At 42.4% G+C, this 21,482-nt stretch overlaps 1 pseudogene; it reads left to right on the forward strand.

Moving 5' to 3' along the window:
- The first annotated feature begins 5,275 nt into the window (after window positions 1-5,275).
- Window positions 5,276-12,578, forward strand: LOC111247533 (toll-like receptor 7 pseudogene; annotated as a pseudogene).
- Window positions 12,579-21,482: the final 8,904 nt, after the last annotated feature.

A 21,482-nucleotide genomic window follows, 5' to 3' on the forward strand; every position in this document is an offset into this window, starting at 1 on the left:
TGCGGCTGATTCTTCCGTAAACGAGTAATCCAGATACTAGCAGCAGGACATCTCTTGATCAGCCTATTTTTAACGAGGTGTGAAATGTATCGGCAGAATTCGGCAACGGCATGACATTGAGCTAGTTTTGATTTGTAGCTACCGCTGGTACCAGAATCGTAGTCTTGCCGTCATGCCATAGCAATCGCTGAATGAAGAAACTGCGTATAGGCAAGCAGATCCGGGAACTACTGTAGTCTACATTGACCATACCTACAGACGCCTCATTAACTGTTGCAACGACAACGACATGCTAAGGGGCGAGCCTTAGCAATGTTATCAGAAGATTAAGTAAGTATTCAGGATAGTAGAATGAATAGCCTAAAAAATCGCCGTTGCCATCGTCGTTATAAAGACAAAAGCTCACAGAAGAGCGAACCGCAGAAAAGATCGCATCACCGCAATCATCGTCAGATAGCCGACGTACTATTCATTAGCTCAAAAAAAGAAGTGTTTGCCCTTGATTTCGCTCAACAATCCGAATTGCGAATACGCCTGCAGCCAGCCAATGACGCGAGCCATTGCGAGAAACTGTGACGGTGATGGTAGTGAGGATGATTGCTGGCTCGTTGTTAAGTGTCGTTCAAAATTCCGACTGGTGTGCAAATCCGCCGCCGTATATATGCTTAGACTGCGAAATAAAAGAACCGTTTGGAAAAACGGTCAAGCTCAACGATTGCAAGTTTACGCCTTCGTAGATGACTGTAACGCACGCGCGGAAGTTCAACGTCAAAAATTCACAGCAGGTATCTGTTAATGTAACATACCTTGAAGGAAGTGAACATTTTTACAGCTTGAATATGAACAGAATTTCCAGTGGGGCAGATAGCGAAGTTCTTACTTAAAATACCTAACGATAACAGTGCCAGTGTTAGTCGTCGGCATATTTACACGCGCCATAGAGAACAGGGCACGTTGCTAGCATGCTACGTGACCACATAGGGTGCCGTTATACGCCTATCCTTTAATCTGATTAACAGCTATTGAACAGTCAGGACTAAAATAGGTGCATTTATAACTGACTCTGTTTCGAAAAGCTCTCTTGTCGGGAAAAGACATTTCCTTTCGAATGAGAACAATGTGCTTCCATGTATAACCTACTAGATCGCTCTCGATTACCAGTATGTTTTCTTCATGATCCAATGTAGAACACCGGTCACATTTATATGGTGTTTCTGCTACGTGTCAAAACTGCACAAACAGACTCTGTGCCACATGTTTTATCGCCGACCATATAAGGATTATGATTTAGCTTGATTGGCTTAGCTTGTGGGCAAATTCTGGCCCGTCGTGCCTCAAACCGCATCTACGAACGTTCAGTCATTTATTATATAAACTAATATATTACATAAATATTTGCGTATATAACACAGCTTTCCTTTGCACTATAGCTCGCTTGTCGTGTCGTATGGATGCACGTCGTTGTAAGAGGTTGTCCAGCCCACCTGATATTATGCACACGATAGAACTTTACTCACAGATATTTATAAGTTCAGTGACGTTTCCAACCAGAAGCGATGGGCGAAAATTAACGACAGCGTTCAACTATCTCGTATTGGACTATATCAAACTACGATGTAGTAAACCTGACCTTCTTTACTAGGTTAGGTTGGACTGGTCATGGCTGCACGTGTTACGCCAATCAGACATCTCAAGAAACAACCTAACAATTCTACTGCATGCAGTTTCTCGTAAGTCGAAATCTTAACGTGAAGTCTCGTGGAAGTTTTCAGTAGAGCAAGTGATGCTACAAAGGTTTTATTAGGTGACCGCGACAACACCCTAGAAGACCTTTCGACAGTATTGTACTAAAGATATTTGAAATCAGCGCATGTATGAATTGTTGTTTTCTGTCGACCGTACGGCGAGCGCGACTATTTGCGGCGTTCGAAAAATCTCTCCTGCAATGCTCTGAAGTAAAATTGCTTTTGCTATTACCTTTTTCATTCTGATAGCGGTCTGCAATGGCGATACCGCAAAATACTATCAGAGATCGAACGTAGCTACATGTAAGTTTTCATTAAATAAATATTGAGCCACACAATCAATTGGCTATTAATAATCGATGATATATTTTTCGGCTACCGCCTGACAGTGATGCGGATAGCCTTAACGTACCTACCAGCAGAAGAGTTTCCTTTAAAAAATTACGTTTTTCCATGATTATATATCCTACTTTCTAACCTGGCCTATCAGCCAACCGGGTGCTCCGATTAAAATACTTTGAAATCTGTTAATCGACTACGTGAGCGGGGATATGGGAAGATTTTTATTATTATTAAACGGCGACATAAAAAGGGAGCTGATGTCGAACAGTAGGCCGTGCTTTGCTCTAAATCTCATGTGTGTTCGTCCATTGCAATGCGAAAAAAGTTTTCGCCAAGCACGACCGATTCTCATGTAACTACCTCGATAACATTCTGAGCAACAACAGATTATGTTTGTGTGCGCATGTCTTCTTTAATTGATTACTACTAGTTTATCTTAAGTGGCGCTTTTCGTGACACGATTTAATCATTCGCGTAAAAAAAACGCCGATAAATAATGTTACGGCCTGTTACAGTCGAAACGTTTCGCATTTGTTCGCTAAAGGAGAGAGGCAGTCGTTTCGATGCTCTGGCAGATTCGCCGGTAAACATTAGATTGTATCAGGTTCACAACGTGGGTAAGGCTGAATCGAACACGTGGTCGCCCGGTTTAGATCGGTTCCCTCCTTCGCAAAGTCACCTTCTGCTTCGTTCGCTTGTGTATCTGGTCGTCGTCGTCGTCGTCGTCATTGTTTTTGTTGTTGTTGTTGTTGCTGCTGCTGTTCTTGATTATGTTATTGACCATGGGCCTGCGTGTGTGTCTTATTTTGGCACGTTGGCGTGCCAGCACTGAGTTTGCCGCTGCCGGCGCCTAGCGAGTGTTGCAGGTGGGGCCGCGTCGGACGTTCGTCCAATTCAGGTGATGCCCTTCTTCAGTGCCCTTCGTTTGTTCGCCAGCTCGGCCGTCGATTGGTCTTAGTACCACACGTCCATCTCTTCGCCGTCATCGCCATCTAATGTCCAGCCAAAGCTGGCGAGACCATCATCAGGGCTGCTGCGCGTCTCTTGTTTTGCTGTTGTTGTTTCTGCAGGCCTGTCTCGCTCTTCTTCGCGCACAGGCCTTGGTGAAGGGACGCACCCCTACCTATTCTGATCTTCGATTGTCGGATCTGCTTCGGCAACTCTCTTCTGCATCGTCATCGTTGTCGCCTTCGTCGAAGTTTCGACTGTCCTTCAGCGAACGAGTAGTCAATCGTGTTCTTTCGATGCTGCCATGAAATCTTCGCTGCTACGCCGACTTAGCCTTCTGCTTGGATGCCATCGACGGGGCGCGCAGAGGGGCCGCCTCGCACCCAAATCATTACCAGCACCAACATCGCATTGCCATAACGGGCACAATTACCGATACAACCACTCTGACCAGGCACAACGTGGACACCAGTAACGACGACAACAAGCTAAGATGCGGTCCGCCTGCCGCTCTAGTAAGCTCTGACGAAACTGAAATCAGCCGCAGAAGCGACGTGAGCCTATCACCTCTTGCGGTATTGTTGTCCATGACGATGCTGCTGCTGCTGCTGCTGCTGGTCATGATGATTACGATGCCGAAACTACTACATCCGAAGCAACTGGCGCTATGATGACCGCTATAGTGTAAAAAAACTGTTCCAAGATAAGCTAAAGCTGTCAGCGGCCCCGCCGGTCCATTGTGTCCGTCATTGCGCTGGGTAAGACGCGGCGAGGCGGGGTGATGGTGTGGCATTGTTGACAATTTGGCAATTCTTCATTTCTGCTCGACCTCTGGTATATGTGCTGCCATACGTGAGACTGATATAAAAGACAAAGACTTTTCTTACTTGTGATATAGTATCATGTCTGCGCCTTCTGGAAAAGAAAACATTACTGTCATTAGTAAGATGAAGGATGAAACAGTGTTAAGCGCAACAAAGTATCGTTTCGCAATGATAAAAACGTTAAGTGAAAAGCCCGATGGCGCCAAACGCGCGCGCTACCAGCTCGAGAAACAAATTTTGCGCTTCGTCGTGTGGGAAAATTACATTTCTGTTTTATTATAAAATATATGCTCTACTTCAAGCACACACCTAATCGTTACTGTTTATGAATTACGGTGACAAAAATGTTTCGCCATAGAGGTCAATAGAACTGACAACAATGTCTATGTCTCGTTGAAACCATAGATCGTATTGTGAAACGGTTTTTATCTCGGAGAATTTTCTAGATGATAATATATATATATTACGTAGCAGACACAATATGAAATAGGCAGGCAAATATAACAAAATGTATAAATAACAGTAAAAATGCAGAAATGCGAATCATCGGTCGCACAAGAACTACCTAAGGTTGTTTGTGTTTCCTTGCATGCTGTTATAGTAACGCATAGAACGATTGCTATGCTATGGTGACAATCAAAACAGCAACATCTCACGAGGCAATGATTCTATAATAATTACCTTAGTTAGGAAGGGTCATGGCAGTGCCGAAGGCCTATTCCCTCCAGTATCGATTTAAGCGGGTAAACAGATAAGTGTTATACGAGTGAGAAAATCCACCGTTAGCTCGTACCGATTCAAGTTTGATTCGAGTTCAGGCCGAGCAGCTTAAGGCCGTTCAGTCTAATTTTCATCGAATACGACCTTCTGCTTGCGGCGCGGAAATTGTGATTACATTAAGGAACGTGCTAAGGTAGAAAACAGCGAGGCCTTTTCGAATTTATCCAAGCACGTTTTCGAAATGTGCGAGCGATTTTTGTCAAAAAAACAGGAGCGATACGAAAAAAAAAACTCCCGCAGGCTGTTTATAACTAGAAAGTGAACCTATGCTAGTTTTGACGAGCTAACTTGCTTTAACTTATGATTCTATGTATAACTGATTTGGCCGTATGAATCGAACTAAATATTCACGGGTAGGCCACGAAAACATGTGATATCGCTTAACCGTAGTCGATCAATCAACTTGAGTGATGGTGGTGGTGATAAAATTGATTTTTACTTCCGACCAGATCGACTATTTGTCTAGCCGCATAGTCCGGTATGTGATCTAACGAAGGTCCCATGGAATGAATCCAACTGACCAGTCGCTCTGCGAGTGTTCCCTTCTCTTTGACTCTACCATCACCCAAAGTGGGGAGGGTAAATTTGGCCTGAAGCAACAATGCATCTCGCAGTGCAGTTGAACGGTAACGTACCTTGGTTAGTCCTCGTGACGTAGTATAATAGGTCGACGAAGTGCTACCCTAATCAATAGTCGAACTATATCGAAATGGAAACATAGGGTGTGAACATTAGCAAAGAGAACGTTTGAAACGACTGACTAATCATTACAAGCGTCTAGTGTTGAACAATTGAATTGTTTAATGATTGTTATCATTAATCAGTTCCTAAAATTATCTAGTAGGAATAAAAGAAAAATAGTGGTTGGACGTACGCCTTTACGTGCCGAAAACTGTGCATTTAATAAATAACGACGATTATCACAATGTTGAAGTATGTAAGTAATGTAACGTACGATGAAGTTATTGTGACATGAATTATCTGAGCGCGGCGATGGATAGTGAATGAAAAGTGTGTGTCCTATTTTCGGCTTAACACAGAATGGATACGATGCGGACCGTAATCGCCCCAATCCAATACATTACCTTGTTGGCCTGTTGTATACCCCAGTCGTATGTGTTGGATGCACGATACGTACGGCCAGAGGACTGCACATGGGAACCAATGGCCGACTCGGCGCGCGTCTCTATGACGTGCGGGATTCACGCATTCGAAAGTGGCGCCAATCCTACCAATTTTTCACTTATTGTGCCCTACCACATCGAACAATTGGCAGTCTGTTGCACAGGTGAACGACGCGCATTTCAGAGGAGTCATTTGGCCGATAGTTCGTTCCGACACCTGCGTGGTCTGCGATCTCTTACGATCGAACGGTGTAAATTTAACTATTTGCCGCCACGCGCATTCGAAGGGCTCAAAAGCCTTAGACACCTTACGGTGCGAACGTTCAGTAGCGACTCGGGATATCGTACGCCGCTCAAGGTTTCGCCGTCAAGCCTGACACCTCTCGAGAGCATCGAATCGCTTGACTTGAGCGAGAACAATATTGAATCACTCAATGCGGGACTGCTCTGTGGGCTGGATCGACTAGCGTTCGTGAACTTAACAAGGAACAGTTTTTTTGACGTATTTAGCATGGGGCTGTCACTGAATTCGCGTTGCAGGCCAACGGTACGTGAAATTAAGATGGGACATAACAAAATCGAAGTTCTACTGGACAACGGTTTAGCATCGTTGCTTCATCTGAAGCAACTGGATTTAGATTATAATCAGATTACAACAATTGAGTCCGGTGCGTTCGCTGGCCTCTGGCACCTCGAACGACTTGACATCTCGCATAATAGGCTTGTCGCTCTCCCCGAAGGATTGTTTCAGTCAACACCTCAACTCCTGGAGTTATATATACGAAACAACACGCTAAACGATCTACCGCCGGGCCTCTTCGTTGGATTGGGCCAGCTGACGATGCTGGACTTGGGGCACAATCAGCTCGCGACGCTGGGATCGCTCGGTACACCGGACTCGAGAGTTGATCTAACTCAATTAAAAGTGCTCGATCTCAGCCATAATCGACTTACTCGGCTAGATGCCAGTACGTTCCGTGCACTAGTTAATCTCCGTGCACTCGATTTGCAAGGCAATCTTATTGACTACATTGGCGACAGCACGTTTTACGCGCTCACGAGACTTCAGACACTTACGCTCAGTAGAAACTATCTGAAAATGATCGGTCCACAAGCGACCATTGGACTAAGCTCGATGGTGGCATTTCAATTAGATAATAACCGGTTAGAGATAATTCACAGAGACACATTTAAAAACACCTCGGTCTTACAAGAGCTCAGTCTTGCTTTTAACAGACTTAGCTGTATACCAGATGACATGTTATCGTTGAAGATGCTACGTTCTCTTGATCTGTCATTCAATGGCATACGTGACATAGCCAACGCCTCGTATCAGGGTCTGAATCAATTGTACGCACTAAATCTGATGGGCAACAAGATTGGCAACATCAGCCAGGGTGCATTCAACAAGATGCCCGCGGTACGCATACTAAATCTAGCTAACAACAGAATTCAAGCCATCGAGCAAGGTACGTTTGACAACGTATCCAGTCTGCACTACCTTCGTCTCGATGCCAATCATATTGAAGATGTGAATGGCCTTTTCAACACTCTGCACGACCTGATTATGCTGAACATTTCAATAAACCGCATTCGCTGGTTTGACTATGCGCTTATTCCGGTTGGCCTTCAGTGGTTAGATATGCACGACAATCAAATTGAGGCACTCGGAAATTATTTCAATTTCGAGCAAAGTCTAAAGCTGCGTACCCTGGATGCGTCATCAAATAAACTTATCGATCTCGACTCATCATCATTACCTAATGGTATTGAGATTGTTTATTTGAGGAATAACAATATAAAACGTATCCAGCCATTTACGTTTTTGGGGAAGCATAACCTGAGCCTTGTGGATTTAACGCGCAACAAACTGACCACACTCGAAATGGCCGCGTTTCGGCTTAGTATGGTGCCGTCTAGACGGCCTCTTCCAGAGTTTGCCATTGCCAGTAACCCGTACATGTGTAACTGCCACACGGAATGGCTTCAACGACTGCAGATTCAAACGGCGGCTACCACATATGAGGATTCGCGTCAGTACCCTCGCTTTATTGATCTGCATAACATCGAATGCAGTATAAGTTACCTCAATAATTTTCAACTTCAGTTATTAAGTGAAACGAAATCTTCGCAGTTTTTGTGCGAATATAACGCCCACTGTTTTCCTTCTTGCCGTTGCTGTAACTTGGATGGCTGTGATTGTGAGATAGTTTGTCCGGCTGGGTGTACTTGCTACCACGATCGGACGTGGAATAGCAACATTATTGTTTGTAGCTCACGCCAACACGTAGAAATTCCTAAAAGACTACCGATGCAGGCTAGCGTGGTATACCTTGACGGTAACGAAATCGCACATCTTACGACGGACGCTTTTATTGGACGGACAAACCTGAAAACGCTTTTCCTTAACAACTCGAACGTTGAGATCATTAAGAATGGAACCTTTTTGGGCTTACAAGAGCTCAGGAAACTACACCTTGAATATAACAAGATCACTAGACTTCACGGCCACGAGTTTGACGGACTGTTCAAGCTCCAAGAGCTGTACTTAACTGATAATCAAATCAGCTATATAAACAATATGACTTTTGCAAATCTAAAAAATCTCGGGGTTCTTCATCTCAGTAGGAATCGGTTAAGAGAAATTGCCGCTTGGAGCTTCCAGCGTAATATGCGCCTAACGGAGATTCATATGAGCAGTAACCCATGGACATGTGATTGTCACTTTACAGATCAGCTAGGAGAGTTTCTACAAAAGCACGGAAGTGCAGTTGGTGATATTTTGCAGCTCTCGTGCGTCTATAACTCGACGACAACCTTACCATTGTGGGAAGTAAACGTGACCCAATGTCACCACTCGTCAAACAATGTCTTCTCTATTCAACGGTATCGGTTCCAGCGCATTGGTGATTCCGTACCGATGCCCCTCGTCGTTGGTTCACTCGTCCTACTCCTGGTAAGCGTAACGGTAACGGTAATTTTCTATCTACGCCAAAAGAGCCTCTGGTTATTCGGCCGTTACGGGATGGGCATGTTTCATCGTACGACCATCGAAGAAGAGAAGCTGTTTGATGCGTTTGTGTCATACAGTAAAAAGGACGAGACTTTCGTAATACAAATTCTTGCTCCAGAACTGGAATATGGTAATCCGCCTTACCGGCTCTGCTTACATTACCGCGATTTGCCCATGGTTATGGGCTACCTAAGTGAAGCTATCGAAGAGGCTGTCGAGAGTTCAAGAACAACAATCGTCATCTTGTCCGAGCACTTTCTAGAAAGTGAATGGTGCCGCTATGAGTTCAAATCCGCCCACCACGAGGTTCTAAACAACAGCAACTACAAGCTCGTCGTCATCTTCCTGGGTCGAGTGTCGTACAGTGATCTCGATCCTGATATTCGGACGTGGCTTAGGCATAGCACCTTTTTGCATTGGGGCGAAAAAAGCTTTTGGGACAAACTACGCCATTCGCTGCCTGGCGCACGAAATCGTAAGATCATACGTTCCGACCTCAATTCGGTGGCGGTGCACATATGACGCAGCGGACAACCTAAGCAGCATGATGTACCAATATACCAAACTCGACTAGACAATTCTTGAAGTCAGCCCTTGTCTTCGCTCGATTTGCCTGCCATTAGCAATCAAAAGACAGTGTCACAACCGAGACCTCGATAAATCGAGCCGTCGAATTAAATCGCCAATTCTAAGACATCTCCCCTACATTGATCGGCATGCAGCAACAGCTCTTTCAATAAGTGGAGAATTTTTTTTATCATATTTAATATATATTGAATCGGTAAATGCCAAAAGACATACCTGTAAAATTCTTTTGAGTTTTTTTAAGACTGACCGACCGAAACTGGGATCTTTGTTCTTATGCATTCCTACTTTAACACATATAGCAAATGGCGATCAGTGTTAGCCTCAGCAAATAGGACCTCTCATCAGTTCGGATAATGGGTCCCTTTTGTCCTTAATGAAAGCAAATTCGGCCGACATAGTGACGCCAATATCTCTTGCCCGAAACCCTAGCCTAAATCCCCCCACGCGTAGGCGGAGTGATCTATTGGACTGCGTACAGAACCAATGAATGCTTTGAACGAAATAACGTATTTTTCTAGCACAATGGCACAACGACGTTTAGGTAAAAATCCAGACATGTAGAAAATAATGTGTAAATAACATTTTATTTATACACTGTACAGTTTTATCATCATTACATAGAATTTATCTAGAGCAGCTGTGCTCGTTTTTAGTTCATTACTTTAAACGATTCATGTGAAGTGTTGGCAGCTGTGAATCGTTGCCAAATTTTTCCAAGCAGTTTTTTACAACGAACCCCTTTTTCAGTACGCGAATCCACCTTGTTCAACATCTGGGAACCATAGTAACATCCGATCCGCTGGATTTGCCTAATACAAACAATTACCGATCACGGACTTAGGCTACGAGATTTAGATTTATAAAAGTTTGCTCATTATTCCTGAATTCTACTAGTACTCGATTTTGAAGCAAGCGTGATATGACTATGCAGAGAAAACTTTGGTAAACTATATTGTTTGAGCATTGAAGCTGGTCATACAAGATGATTAGCACGCGCGTCTGTAGCGTGAGCTGAACGCTATCACATAGCGGATGAAGGTTCGTAGTCTTTGGGTACGTCCCATTCATCGACGCGCCTTGTGTTTCCCCGCCAATAGTTGTTTAGATATTGATTATAGTGGCGGAATAAATTTGTCACGTTAAAGTAAAATACACAATATGTCAACTGGTAGATGTGATCTCAGCGGTTAGTGATTGATCAACATTGGTTACGTTCATTGACTAAGTGTAACGTGATTTAATTTAACCACCGTCTCGTCCGGGCCCGCAACCTAAAGGTGATCTCCACGCGCTACCCAGGACAGCGTGCTACTTTACTAGGTCATACCGTCTACGATCTGTATATGGAAATATGTGACCCACTTCCATTCACGAGGATCGACCTCAGACTATCGACACTTGGCATGCAACCTAACTACTAACTAAAAGATATAACCGACCCAGGAAATTTAGAACAGCGGCAGTATTTAAAGCACTCAATGGATAATCGTATAAACATTTTACATTTGAACATGCTCGTTTGACTCTGGCCAGACGCTATCGAGGTCGAATGAGAAACTCATAAAACCTTATTATGATAACCAGTATAAAATTTTTTTTATTCGTTCATTGAAAGAGACTGACACACGGTAGGAGTACGTTTCGCTCACTACGTCGTGCGTAAACCCACCTGTGATGAGGATGATGACAAGACTGACTGAGAAATGACGAACAGATCTGTACAATATATGAGGAATGTACAAAAAAAAAACATGTTTGCAATGGACATACTGATATATAATTAATATGAATAAATTATTTTCGTTAGAAGAACATTTTATCTCGACGAAAATCCATAATGATCTTCATTTTATAACCATACATTTTTGCACTTTTAAGCATGCTGGAATTTTCTCGAATAATTGCACTTTGTCTATTGTCAACTATTAACTTCGCACAGAATTTTCCGCCTTGGAAATTGAGTAACTATAGTCGTCCTTGTAGCAACAATGCGGTTGAGTGACCCCCTGCCTTCATTACACGCGATAGGTTGTAACGGCAAAAGATCCAGATTTTGTACACCTACTCATGCGGAACTTGAATAAGATCAATTACAAAAATCTATATATAATAGAGGCTGCGGCATCGACATGCAACAGAGGCGAACTGAGGTGTCTATGTGGTCACAACTACAAGCTTTGGGATGAAATTAAGTTCGCTACCGAACGAGTTGTAGCGTTAGCAGTGAAATCGCCGTAGCTGTCGAAGTTAACTTGAGACTGGGAGGGACGCAATTCAGAAGAGCAATTCCCCATAAGAATCGTTTATTTTAACTGCATCTACAACTAATAGTTGTGCGCAGAAGAATAACGATTCTTTTGTGTTTTTTTTTTTGTTTTTTTTTCAATGTCTCCTACGTGAAGTGGGCATTGCTTGTCTAAACTTTAGTCTTTACATGCTAGAGGCATTTATATATAAATATGCCATTCTCTTGAATACAATTCGACCCAGAGGCAGAAACCCGGCAAACACCCTGTTCTAACCTGACTGACTTTTCTCTTGTGGCGTTGCTTCTAAAGCACGATCATCAAGCTCCATTACAGCGTTTTATGAGACCCCAGCGACTGGCACATCGACGGCTCCACTAATGCCGACCTGATTTTCAGGTGACTCGACGAGCACTGGCGTGTACCGGTCTGTCTAAGCAATGAGAATGCGAATAAACCTAGCAACCTGCTTTACTTTCAGAATATCGGAGGTTGTGGTACCAGAGCGAACAGCATTGTCGATCGTAAATACATCGAGGCGGCGGTAGCAGCGACGGTCGTACTAGCAGCGGTGATAACCGCATGGAAACACTGAAGGGCATGTATACGTAGCGGGGCAGAAATAACACTGGCGGCCGAAGAGGACACAGAATCGAAGCCAAGCAACACAGGCACGGACAAACGGGCGCTGATCTCGTCCATTTGTGTCTATGCTCTCCGATTGGATCCGCCGGATAGCTAAAGCTATATTGGTAATGTCGTTCATTTCGTATGTAGGTGGGGTGGTGATGAGATGCCTGTGCTGCTATTGCTGATTCACGAATAATATCACTGTGATGATACTCTATGGGGTTGAGGGTTGGAAATTGGAGTCTTCAATAGGGGAAGAGCAGCACAGCGTTCCCGTCTACAAGATTGTGAGCTCGTCCAACTACTATTCGTGGATGTATGCTATGAGCTACAGAGGAAAGGAATCGGTGGTGCTGAGCTCAATTTGACCGGAGCGCGTCGATGTTGAGAGATTTCGCGGGGAAGAGTTTGCCAATGGTTGTGTGTATGTGCTCTAAGAAGGTTGCGGATAACGTGTGCGCACCAAGTTGATCTTGTTGTTGCTGCCTACAAGTTGCTGCTTGCAACTGGGAACGGGGTCTATGCCTGTGGGACGGTGCCCTGAAGACTACGCATTGAGCTAGGAGGTGGGAGAACAATGTTGGGTAATTTTCTCCGTTGCACCCATACCTCTGCTAAGAAGACAAATGGTTCGATTCTTTGCTTACTCGAGCGAAGCCCTTCAGCTAGGTTGTGTGAATGCAAGATTATACACTTGGAGTGATAATGGCAGTAAGCGATTCTATTCAAGGAAAGGCGAAGATTTTTTAAATCAACGTACGGATTTTCCCTTATACAGCATCTTTTGATTCGTAGTTGTTGATACGCTCACAGAATTTTTCAAAGGAACGGCTTATTTTATCGATATGCAGTGGTTTTTTGACTGTGATACCTATTATTTATTTATAATATATCTTAAATATGGAGTAGTTATACATCAGTTAAGCCATGAGGAACTTTAATATTTGAAAAGAAAACCAAAAAACGTAGACACCGACTTCAGGTAAAAGGAAATACTCAATAAAAATGTTATGTAGTCGATAGCAGGGCTGCAAGCGTGATCATATATATAAAGCTGACTCAAGCATGTCCGATGGACTTTCAAATTGAATAGCCCTTGATATACCCACTAAAATTTCGATGGTAAACTCCTGTCCTCTAAAAACTTACGACTGAAAACCGGTCGCGCTCACCTCAAGAAGAACAAATTCGAAAGGAAACACATTTTTTATTCGTAAATATCAACGCTTACTAATCGAATTGTTGTCTTCCACAGTAGTGCGCAAATTCATCCACGATTAATGAAAGCATTAGGCAAGGAGACTTCAAGCGAAAGCCCAGTACGTGAATGGTGCAGACGTCTCATGAACGGAGATTAATGTCTTGGAAGTTAACAAGAAAGCAATCTGATGGCAACGGATTGCCGCAGTCTAGAAGGCTTTTTAGAAGGCAGAGCTTGTAGTCTTACTGGCTAAAAATGGCATTTGACATGTAACGTGTTATAACCTAAATACTGAAACTGAGTAGAAAACGGTCCTCTGTGAATTCACTCCAGGCCAAATTGAAAATGTACGTGGTGTATTCCGTGTGCAATTTGCGGAACTTTAATAATAAAAAAAAGCCGCCTGGAGCAGCGGTTGCTATAGATGAGATGAGATGAGGGTCAGCCTCTACCATCATCTGTAAAAGGATCAGGGGAAAGAATGGCGTCGCTTTGAGTTCGGTGGCGGTGGCAGATAGATTCACACGTAACTGGATGGTAGTACTTTCAACGGATATCAGGGGCATCCGCTGTTATATTTGCCGAAAAGGAAACAATGAACGCAGCCGGCTATTTCGAGTTCCTCAAGCTACTTATGGTCCGTGGGCATGGTAATCGAAAGCACACAGTCGGACTACTTAACGACAACGTCAGGCCTCATCGTCATGCTTCGATCATTTCCTGCGTTGAGCAAAGGAATATCCAATGTTGGTCTCAATCCGCTTATTCTTCCCCTCCTAGTCTGTGTGATTACGGGGTTTTCTGTGCCCCAAAAAAAGAAACTAATGGGCTAACATATTTCATGTTCGATTTACTTTGAGAGCTCGTAGATGAAGAATCTATATAGGAAAACACGAGTGGTAGACGGCCTAAAAGCTGCCAGAACGCTAGTTCAGTAGTAGTAGTAGTTTAAAAGTTCTTTAATTTTAAAATCTGCCAGATCCGCTTATAACAGCTAACTTATAAGCTGGAGCTAATACTTTTATATACAATAATAAGCTAATACATTTATATACAATAAAACTGGAGATATATATCTCCAGTTTAGTCGCTAGCCAGCGTACGACACGAGTAACGATTTTCGATATAAGATGCATTTTATCATTTCTTCAGAGCAGAAAAAAGAGATAAAAAAAATAATGGGGGAATTAAATAATAGATTCAATGCAAGTGGTCGCTCCGTTCAATGTTTCTTTTGTAAAATCGAAGCTCCAACACGTAGAATCAGAGTATACGGAAGGCACCATAACCGTCAAAGCTAGACGTGTCACTCTACAAGCCATATATATATATATATATATATATATATATATATATATATATATATATATATATACGAGCAACGTCACAATGTCTTTATTATTTTGCATTAAACGTATCGGAAGTTCATTGTCGACCTTAGCTCAATGCGACGATTCGGTCGTGAAGCACAACAAGTTCCACTTTTGTGGCACAGCAATTTTCACCTCTTTATCACTTATTCTTTTGCCCCTGCTGGTCTCGCCTGAATAGGCAAGTATAGATGCAATAAAAAGCGGTCAGTTTAGGGTGGAAATAAACGTCCTGTACCCGCTTCTCTATTGGCTGATTGTGTTCGCATATGTTCCTACGCTCGTGGAGACGTCAGCGGGTGCTTTTTTTCTACACGATTTTGTACAGTGCAGCATATTTTAATGCTTACTAGAATCTTTTCTGGTTGGCGAAAATGTACATACGTATGTCCCAAACAGGACACTGTCGTAAGACGTTAGCTGCATAGTCCCTTGAGTGGTTGACGATCTCTGTTGGTAGCAATAGTTATAAGAATTCTGTTCTGCAGACAATACGAATTTTTACCAAAATCGTTTTGCGGTTCGTTCTATATTAGAACGCATGGGAGTTTTTGTATAATCTAAATCGTCAAGCTCATCGCTTCACTCTGAGATGTAATCAAGAACAAATCATATATAGCATCAGCGTATCTGTTGTTCGCTATTAAGGAGATTCGAAGGGCCCCCGTTGACTACTTACCGTCTCTAAGCTATAAATATGTACTCTGTTATAAATAATGTATTAGACAAATAGCCAGGCAGGAGCAGGGGAACACATTGTGTAGAACCCTTACAGAGTGGCTTGCAACACTTGCTAAATGACAGCAAAATCTGGTGAACATCGAATACGTAGATCGCTAGTCGAGTAACTCTGAATATTCATTTTAACAAATAATTATCCTAATTTAGTACACAAACTTACATAAGTATCATATTAGAAGTCAGACTAAGTTTAGATATAGCACCCTCCTCCGTAACTTGTTTCATATGTCAAAAAAAAAAAAAACTCTCTTCTGTAAAGCCAATCTGACGCGTCAAAACTTTATTTCTAGCTGTAAAGTACAGAATTTTTTTACAATGACGGATTTTGAGAATCCTTAAAATACCCACAAATCTGACATGAAAGTACTTGGTTTTTTTTTTTTCGGTTGCCTCTGCAATTCAATACAAGATACCTTCAGTTGAAACAAAATAAATCTGTTTCGTTGTCTGGGGGCACAGTCTTACGTTTCCTCGCTTTCATAGTCAAATAATGCAATAAAAACAACTTTTGTGCTAACTATGTTAGTAAAATGTTTTCTTTAATGATGCCTTTGGTATAGCTAATGCGAATATATATATAGCGATACGAATCCAACTGAGGTAACAACGCAGGGGACAAGCAAAGACTAATGCGTCATATTATCTCATAATTAAACGGAACCGGGTTAAAACAGGACACGGTTAAGAGTTCTATGTTGATATGCAAATTTGCGAAGGTGTCCGTTGCTAAGTTACACACGCTTTTCAATTTATTGAGAGGCTATATATATATATATATATATGTATTTTTTCTTTCTAGTTCAAACAATTTGCATCGTATGTCTTGTTAAGTTTAAGAAACCCATTTAAGAGATTTTCCAGACGTTTTAAAGGTGGCATCAAAGAAAAACGTGCATCTATCATAATCACCTATGCAGCTGAAACGCTTACATGCATCGTTAGTCTCACGAAAACACGCTTGTCTGCAGAGCCGATAGTGAAACCCATGTACAGCAAAACAAGTGACGACACGTCTGTTCAGCGGGTTCGCCTCCTTTCACTCGTTTTTCTTCATCGCACCCAAAGCAAAAGAATCCCTATCATTTTCCGCGAGCTTTTGGTCCCATTTCCTAAGGTCGGTCCTAAATGCTTTCGTTGCTGGGAGCTCAAAGTAACGACGTAGGTCCTCGGGCAACAGTGGCGTATCGGCTAGGAGATGCGCGATGCGATTTCGAGTTACCATATATTGCTAAATCGTCTGCATACAAGATGACTTCGATTGATTTCTTCGGCCATTTTATTTGATCAGCAAGACGGACAATAAGCGTAGATCAAGGTCGTCCTCGTGAGCGAGGTCAGTTGTCTGTGTCAAAGACAAGAGTTCGGTCACTTCGTCGTTAAGAGCTGTCCTACTCTCCTATAGAATCGCCGCGAGAAGGTTGAGCACATTCGTAATAAACACTTTTCTGCCCTGTTCGTCACCATGATGACGGCGCGCTTGAATCGCGTTTCCTTTAAATATCACTAAGAAGATAGCATTGCTCTACTGAATTAGAAGTGTGAAAACTACTCGTAAATAAATAATGATGGAAAAATCACCATTGACACCTTAGCGTACCCAGTTACCATTATTAAAATCGACCTTTTTTACGATGAGGTCGACGGAAGATATGTGTTAATGGTCAAAGTTATTGCTAAAAAATGACTGCCTTTGTGGATAGAGGTACCTAGATGAAGCCACCAAATTCCCTCCAATTTTGCAGCCGCCAAGTACTCTCAAAGACTCGGGAGCATGAGAGACTTCCAATGAAATCCGCAACTATATATTTGAAGGGGGTGTACGTTAGTCGAGCTGCGCATATGCTAACAAACATGCATTGCTTTTTTAACCACGCATAGCGCAGAACCTTTAGAACACCTCCTAACTATGCGCTGAATGGGCTATGAATGCAGCAAATATAGGAAGAATATATATGGGAAATATTTTTGTTTACCCTTGTGCCAAAGTAAATACTTCTAATTAACAGTATAGCTAAATCAGCAATCATAAATACAATGTTAGCTCTCGACAACGGTTAGGGAGGACGAGAGCGGTTATGTGCAACGATGGAGTTGACATACAACAAAAAGGTTCGAACGGCCTGTTTCCCCAATCATACATTAAAAGACGTGAAACGAGGGTTACAAGTGAAATATAGAAGCCAATAGAGAACATCATACGATGTTTACAGACTTTCCCCTGATGTATCAGTTGTACAATTTACTTTAGAAAATGCCTACTATAGCAAGCGGCACCACTGGGCATCTGCTTTGTATTTAGTTTTTTATTACCGTCTTTGGCCACAAATTCTTCATGGTTCCACCTGAGAGCAATTCTTAACAATCCTACAAACATCGTTTGTAATAGGACTGTTAAAAATATTACCTTATTCTACATTCAGTAATCGCCGGTCACAAACGGATGAGCGCAAGCCAAATCTACAGTCTGATAAAACTGCATCGTGTTTACTACTTTTAGATAATAGGTGTAGTAGGTTTATATTACACTTAAATAAAAAGTACGTCTCTGTCCTCCATATATCGCTGGCTAGCCTAGAATAGAGCTATTAAAACAACTAGGTTCGATTTTCTAATGGACACTTGGATACTTGCCGAAAGGTCTAAATAGATACTGGTAAGCGTGGTATGTTACTAGTTACTACGGTGATTCATTATCTAGATTTCGAAATCTAGACAAAGCCAACACATTTATATTGGCCTCATAAATAAGCCGATCCAACCGCAAAAAGCTATATCGAACTCTAATAATTATACTTTAATGTTAAACGAAATAGTTTGTATATGTGAAAAAAAGTTTGTGGTAGAAATCCCTATAACGAGCGATTTTATTGCTCTGACTCCTGCAACGTCCGCCATGACCGTCTACGGTATTTTTGCTCAGCAGGCTCTTAAACGCAAGCGTTCTCGTCTTAGGTACAGTATTTGGCCTTTCGTCCGAAAACTCGCCCCATTAACATGTAACAACAATTTTCGAATGCCATGGCGATTAAAACCATTAGACCCGGACAATCAATGTATTTTCTACACCGATTTTGTTATTATAGGGGCAGAGTACAGACGGAAGCTGACAGTTTTCAGATTCGGTCGAAGTATAGCTAACTTTAGAACGAGATGGAGAATCAAGGAAGTACAACGAGCAGTTTTGGCCATGACGTTTTTGGTGTCTTTCATTTATTTGGCTAAGATTCGTTGCGTGACAAATGGTAATGCATATAAAGCCGTCGTGAATGAATCGTCGCGTTGGTGGACCCGCTTGTACTCCACCAATGGTCTCCAACATCGCGTTTCCCGACGGATGATGGTAGGTAGCTAGGTATAATACATCGTATATGAACTATGTATGCCATCAGCTACAAGGCAAGGAAATGGGCTGGGGGGATAAATTTCCCTCATCTTCTGAATTCGGTATGCTTTCTATCAGCAAAATAAAAGGCCGAGCTTCGGGTAGTAATATGACGTTCATAAAATACGGTAGGTATACGCCCCTTGATCATCTTGCTAGAGGACATACTGTGTTTGTAATTAACGTGGACTTAAGAACGTGCTTTAAATTTTCTTATTCTGAGAAGTCGTAAAGTAGCATTGTTTACCATTTAAGCGGCAGCTGCGTACGATGATTGAACAGAACTGTGAAAGTTCTGGATCTACGGTGAAGGTTCCCTTGTATCGGTGGAACCTTCCAACTCGTGGATACAGCACTTCGAAGCTACGCGGTATTAGTAAGCAGTATATCCGTATGTATTAGTATTGTCTTTAGGTACAGAGCTAGGTCAATATTTGATAACTGAGTAGTTCTTTCTCGTCTACCGAAGAGGTAATGGGCCGAATGATAGGGGCGTACCAGGCCGTAGGACAGCGCTGTCAATGCATCCTGTAAGCTAAAAAACACCATTTGGGCGGATATGCCGTCGACCTGCTTGTAAAACGCTACTTCTCAAAGATACAAAAACCTTTAATGGTCGTAACGTTGACTTCTCAGTAGCTGTAGTCCGAGGTAGGTACGGTGTGTCACGATTAAAGCACAAGACCGTTGAACTATGACTCTATGTAACCGCAGTCGTACACGTCGCTACCGCTATAAACCAGCGGCCGCAAGGGCAGATAATGGGAACAGAGCTTCGCCAATTTTGAGTGAAGAGAAAAGGCTGACTCTCGTTACCATAATTGTATTGTCTAAATAATTCGGAGCCAAAATGTTCGTATCGGTAGCTGCCAATTTACAATCAATGTATGGTTTTTTTCAATTGTATTAGATTTTCTTTGGCTCTACCTACCTGTTTCGTTCTCCAGAGATATACCGTTCGATAAGCAACGCTCTTTTTCGAGATACTTCCTCCGCTGTAGCTTTTCGGCACATACGACAATTGTTACACAAAGAGCGGAATAAAAAGCCAGGAAATGAATAACTGATTATCTTTTGGAGTCTTTTCAAGGGAGACGTTTTTCTCGTGAAAGTACCATGTGTTTGCGAATCTACAACTGACATATCTCATATAAGTCTCTGACTAAGAAAGTTCGGCTTGTTTACAGCTTCTTAATAAATAAAAACTTTCTTCTCTATTCACATACACTGCTCTAGGGGCAGACTAATCCAGTCGTATCCATTTTGTAAGTGACACTTTCAAACGCATAGGAGCGTTCCCTTACGGACGAATAGACCTGCGATGAGCATAGCAAGTAAATCCGTCGTCCGCAGGAAGATGGAAGCGTGCTTTAATTAGTTAAATGACTTCGCCTCTGTCTTGTGCCATGTGTAGTAATGGCCTAGACAATCCATACAAACCTCGATACAGGGGCAATGTTGCCTTGCCGATTCGTTCGTCGCTAAGGTTTAGTCTTGTTGACAATGGCGATTTGCATAGACGTACGTATCGTCTATCGTTAGACATCACTCAGGTTAACAATTTACAGCAGTCGAACGTCTCTTCGTGCTTCGAAAATTGTCATTGAAGTTACATAACTTCACGGTACCTAGACAAAGCGGATCTTATTAGCGTCGTTGAAAGGGTGCAATAGTACGAGGGAAAAACGAAAAATCATGTAAGAGTTTCATTTTGCTAATTGGAGACAATCGGCTCAGCTTTAGTAGCAGCTCGTACAATTTGAGCCATGCAAATAATTATTACTCTATTTGAGTTACCCAGCACATCCGAATATCATCAAACGAACGCCTCTCAACGTAACGTACCGTCCATACATGTAGCAGAGAGAAAGAAGAACCCTCTCTCTCTCTCTCTCTCTCTCTCATTGCGATATTATTATAGGTGCTCTTAAGTCGAGTGGTCAGTTCACTCCCAAAAATATTTCCTTTAATAGTTTCTTTCATTACGCCGCGTACAATCGTTACTTCCTCTTGGACATCTCCGTGTCTACATATAGATAGAGAGCCTCGTTCGTCAACATTGTTTCCTTCCATCGTGCATATATATAGTTGTCCGGTGTCGAACCACACCTTGGAAGTGGGTTTAATGTCCTTTGCCGACACCGCCTACTGGCGAACGATCAGGTGCTACTCGTTCGGACAGTAGTCCTACCTTCGTCCTAGTCAGGTCCGGTTCTAACGACACAAACATCTCGCAGGGAAGTTTAATTCCATAAAACATCTATAATAAGAGCCAATTGTTATTTTTACTATTATTATATGACAACTATATCATGAAATATTAAGATGTCTATGCAGATTTCCACTTCCACCGCGGATTTGCTGGGCTGATGACGCAGTGCTCGAGAAACAAATACCCTTGGACGTAGATAACTCAAAATGCAACCATTTTTGGTATGAATTTTCGCACAGCTGCGCCACGAGATAGAACAATGGATCGTTTGGTTCAGCTCACTTAAATGCATGAAGCCATTTTTAAATAAATAAACATAGAAATACACAAAGGAAT

The sequence above is a fragment of the Varroa destructor genome, unplaced genomic scaffold, assembly GCF_002443255.2.
Source record: "Varroa destructor unplaced genomic scaffold, Vdes_3.0 BEIS01000003.1, whole genome shotgun sequence".
NCBI classification, from domain to species: Eukaryota; Metazoa; Arthropoda; class Arachnida; order Mesostigmata; family Varroidae; genus Varroa; species Varroa destructor.